The sequence below is a fragment of the Durio zibethinus genome, unplaced genomic scaffold (genome assembly GCF_047325235.1).
Source record: "Durio zibethinus cultivar Kanyao isolate XHJ-2024 unplaced genomic scaffold, ASM4732523v1 HiC_scaffold_293, whole genome shotgun sequence".
Classification (NCBI taxonomy): Eukaryota; Viridiplantae; Streptophyta; class Magnoliopsida; order Malvales; family Malvaceae; genus Durio; species Durio zibethinus.
In genome coordinates this window covers 30,001-35,000 of record NW_028322916.1, presented here as the reverse complement: position 1 = coordinate 35,000, position 5,000 = coordinate 30,001, and the positions used below count along the sequence as shown (strand labels likewise).

The 5,000-nt window shown below is 28.4% G+C and overlaps 1 non-coding gene across 1 annotated transcript; it reads left to right on the top strand.

The window, feature by feature from the left end:
* Nucleotides 1–1,074: 1,074 nt before the first annotated feature.
* TRNAS-GCU (transfer RNA serine (anticodon GCU)) lies at nt 1,075–1,162 on the top strand. Its single transcript has one exon. It is a non-coding gene; the product is annotated as a tRNA-Ser (tRNA).
* The last annotated feature ends 3,838 nt before the right edge of the window (nt 1,163–5,000 follow it).

The following is a 5,000-nucleotide window of genomic DNA, read 5'->3' as shown; positions in this document are numbered from 1 at the left end:
TTGGCCCTTGGATACAAATCACGAGAATGTATATTCTTCCTCAAATCTTTCGTTGAGAGGTAAAGGATTAAATCCTTTTAAGAAATAAAGTTTTTGCTCGGAATATGAATCAAACCGAAGGACCCCTTAACTATTAAGGGGATTAATAGAACGAATCACACTTTTACCACTAAACTATACCCGCTACAATGCGATTATTGTATATAAAGAGACCCTTTGTCGAACAGGGGAATTGGGCGTAATCAAGATAGGATCACAAGATAGGGGGATAAAAAATCCTGAAAATTAGAGCCTTGCCGCCTTTTGTCAGAAGACTTGATAAAATTAGGAAAAGAGTAGTTATTTCATTTAAATAACTAAATAAAAATAACTAAATAAAAACTTCTTTCCTTTGTTATAGGAGTTTTGATAGATAGGGTTCGACAAAAGAACTTAGTCATAACATAAAAATGGATTGTGCAAAAATCCATAGTTTTTTTTATTATTTATTCTAGTTATTCTAGTAAAATAAATGTAAATAAAAAGAAAGAGGAAGAAAAGAAAGAATCGAAATGATATTTGGATTCTATATCATAGGAACGGAAATAGTACTTCTTCTGCTTCTGATTGTTGATTCAATCCAATAACAAGATTTTTTTGTTACAACAAGTCAGATCGCAGAATCATAGAAAAAATTATTTATTTGAGTTGAAAATAAAAAAATGAGCCCGGCCGGGTCAGTACCCGGCCGGTCCGTGGAAATTGGAAATAAAAAAGTCCCTTTTGAGCGAAATCAAAATGAAATGGAATTACTGATAAAAGTTGTATATATTTATATTCTATATAATAAAATTAAGAATCTATAGATATATAGATTAATAATACCCTAATAAGATTAATAATACTCTAATATTAATATAAATAAATAAAAATTAATATAATTAATATATTAATATAAATAAATAAAAATATAAATAAATAAAAATCTATATAACAAAATAACAAAGGTCTATATAACAAAGGAAAGAGGGCTTTTTTCAAGCATTTCTTTTTGCGTGCTGTAACTGTAACATAGTAATTATCTTTTCTAAATTAGGAGAGATGGCTGAGTGGACTAAAGCGTCGGATTGCTAATCCGTTGTGCGAGTTATTCGTACCGAGGGTTCGAATCCCTCTCTTTCCATTTCGGTTTTTGACAGTGGAATAGATCAAATCCTAATACCATTTATAAAAATGAAGCAAGGAACTCTCCCTTTTTTATTCTTCCCGTCCAGGATTACCAGGATTACGTCCCGGATCATTAGATAGGAGTCCGAAGATGAAGAGAGAAACAAAGAATATCGTTGCGGTGTAAACAACGAATTTAAGATTACGCATTGTACAACCTCCCATAGAATTTTTTTGTAAAAAGAAGAGAATGGATTCTTCGTTTTTATTTTTCTATTTATATACGCAATTATACGCAATTTTTATTTTTCTATTTATATATATACGCAATTATACGCAATTTTTATTTTTCTATTTTTATACGAAAATAGATTCCTCGTTTTTATACTACATAGCCTATTTTGACACCAAGAAATAAAGTGATTTCTAGAATTTCTAGAAATCGAAAAGAATTTTCAGAAATTCATTTATAATAAGAGTTGAGTTTTTCATTACAAAAAAAAATTCTTTTATACCAACAATTATATATTGTGGCGGACTTTAATCCAAATAGGGTTCTTCGGCGAAAAAGGGTCAGAATGAGGAAATGGGATGATCCAGCTTTATCATGGCTATCCAAGAATTTCAATCTTTGAATTGAGGGTTCGGTTCGTTCATAGTGTTCATAGTGTAAGACTTATCTAATCTTTTCAATTGTTACAATTTTTTTTTCTTGAATAAATCATGAATTTTTCTAGGACAGTATTAAGGATCTCATCGAAAACTTACAGCAGCTTGCCAAACAAAGGCTAAGAGAAAAAAGAGAACAGGTATTACTGGCATAAAATCTACGATTGGATTCAAAAAAGCATAGGCCTCGGGCAATTTGGCGAATAAAAAACTACTCGAAAAAAGGGCAGAATTCAAACAGATACAGATCAAATTAAAGATATTAAGATTAAGCATAACAAAATTTTGTTCTTGGAGATAATTTTGATTGAGTTATTAATATGTTTTTTGATATAAGGAAAAAAATGAAGAAAGGAAAATAAGGCAGACTAAACAATACTTCTTTGAACTCACCCAATCAAAAAGCCTTCAATTCTTACAAGAGAATAGAAGAAATCATACTTTCATACAATATCTTAATTGAATTATATGTAATGATCAATAAATTCGGTTTAATTCTCTATCCATACGTGCCAAAATCCTAGCAAGAATCTAATCTATTCCATAGTTATTTGGAACTGGAATTGACGAACAGGGAATACCCATATTAGTGTTTAGTAGTTTCAAATAGAAATCTAAATGGGGCGTGGCCGAGTGGTAAGGCAACGGGTTTTGGTCCCGCTATTCGAAGGTTCGAATCCTTTCGTCCCAGAGCCTACTCTTTTTATATATCAGAATAACGATATCCGAATCTAAATTGCTCTTTTTTTTTTAACAACCTTCTTTCTAAGAGTCAAATATTGGAGAAAATGTGATTCTTGCTTTTGATTTTTAATGATTTCTTAAGATTGGCACTCGAAGAACTGTGAGATTGGCGAATCTATTCTATCGAGTTATTTGATCTATCGAGTTATTTGAAGATGCAAGGCAGATTCAAAAAGATTAGTTTATTTGTGTTATTTATAATATTCGTAATATTATTATTATTAATTATATTATTAATTTCTTATTAATTAGAATAGAAAAGCTTAATATTAATAAAAGTATAAAAAAATAAAAATATATTGTATTCATACAATATGGGTTAATTTGAATTCTTATTGAGGCTTTTTCTTCCTAAATTATCTATTTATTTCATATAGATTCATATAGAAGGAAATTGATTTCATATAGAAGGAAAAAGTATAGATAGATTACTATGTATCGACTGAACCAATGACTATTCATGATTCCATAATTGAATCAATGTTCCAAACTAGAGGAATGTTATGGTAAAACTTCGTTTGAAACGATGTGGTAGAAAGCAACGTGCGACTTGAAGGACATGATCGGCTGTGGATGTCAAAACCCACCACCTTCCATTATGTAGAAATGAAGGTGCTTTTGGCTCGACATCCTTTGTTCTGTTCTATTATAATCCGTCTTTTTGTTGGGTTGTAATGTAAATAGTACAGGATGGAGCTCGAAGAGAAACATCCATTTTTCAGGGGCAAGGATCTAGGGTTAATTAATGGAAATAAATAAGTTGGAACAACTTCGTAAGTCTATTTTTGATATAGAAATCGAAAAGCTCCGATTCAAACTATTTTCAAATCAAAAAGAAAAATTGTTGGAATTGGTAAAACTCTTTCGATCAAAAGTGTATAATGCGGGAATTAATCGTTCATATGATTCTTTGATAGAAAGAAAAAAAGAGAGAAAAAGGGGCATGTTGCTGCCATTTTTGAAATGATTAAATATCGCCGAAGTAATGTCTAAACCCAATGATTCAAGACAAAGATAAAGGATCCTAGAACAAGGAAATACCCTTTTCAATTGTCTCAACAACTAGATCAAAATGAAGAATCGAAATCGATTCTAAACGAGACAAACAAAAAAAGGGGTTAGAGACCACTCAATAAAAGAATGCCTAAGGATTTTTTTTTGAGCATTTTGAGAGTTATTTGACTTGAGTTATGAGAGTACGAATGCTTTTTTCTTCTTTTTTTTTGAAAAAAAAAAGACGGGTTTAAATGTCTAATTGATTTGCCGGGTTTATGGATCTTTTTGACATTCTAATTACATACATTATAATTCCATACATAGACATAACTTTTAATAGACATAACTTTTAATCATTTTTTTTTTTTTTTCTCGAGCCGTACGAGGAGAAAACTTCTTATACGTTTCTAGGGGGGGGGTATTATTTAACTACATCTATCCCAATGAGCCGTTTATCGAATCGTTGCAATTGATGTTCGATCCCGAAGAGAGGGAAGAGATCTTCGAAAAGTTGGTTTTTATGATCCGATAAATAATCAAACCCATTTGAATGTTCCCGCTATTCTCTATTTCCTTGAAAAAGGAGCTCAACCCACAGGAACTGTCCATGATATTTTAAAGAAGGCCGGGGTTTTTACGGAACTTAGTCTTAATCAAACAAAATTCAATTAATGAAATACAAAAAAGAGGGGGTGGATGACTCATATCTAGCTTTGTATAAATTTTTCTTTATAATTTCCTCCCCCCTCTTTTGTTTTATTCATACTTTTTTATTTATTATTCGTATTTCTTATTGCTTTGCTACTATAGAATACCGTGTTCTATAACAGATTTTATTGAGCTAATTTTATTGATATAAAATATAGAGAAAAAAGATCAATTGAATAAATGAAGTAATTGCATTTAAAAAAATAACATAAAATAAGATAAAAAAAAAAAAATAACATAAAATAAGATAAAAAAACAGAGAAAATAACAAGAAAAAATAACATATAAAAATAGAAAATATTAATAATAATTAATAATAAATAATAATAATTAATAATAAATAATTAATAATAAATATTATAATAATAAATATTATAATAATAAATATTATAATAATAAAAATAATAAATATTATAATAATAAATATTATTAATAATAAAAATAATAAATATTATAATAATAAATATTATTAATAATAAAAATAATAAATATTATAATAATAAATATTATTAATAATTAATAATAAAAAATACAATATAATAAAAAAAAAAAAAAAAATTGACTTAATTCTTTTTTTCATTGTATTTTTTTATAGTCTTTTTTATATTCTTTATTCTTTTCTCAACATTTATATTCAAAATTTACAATCATATTGACAACAGTGTATCGAACAAATATAATTCGATCGTAGATAAATAGATCTATTTATCCCCGCCCACAAGTTTGGCACTTCACTT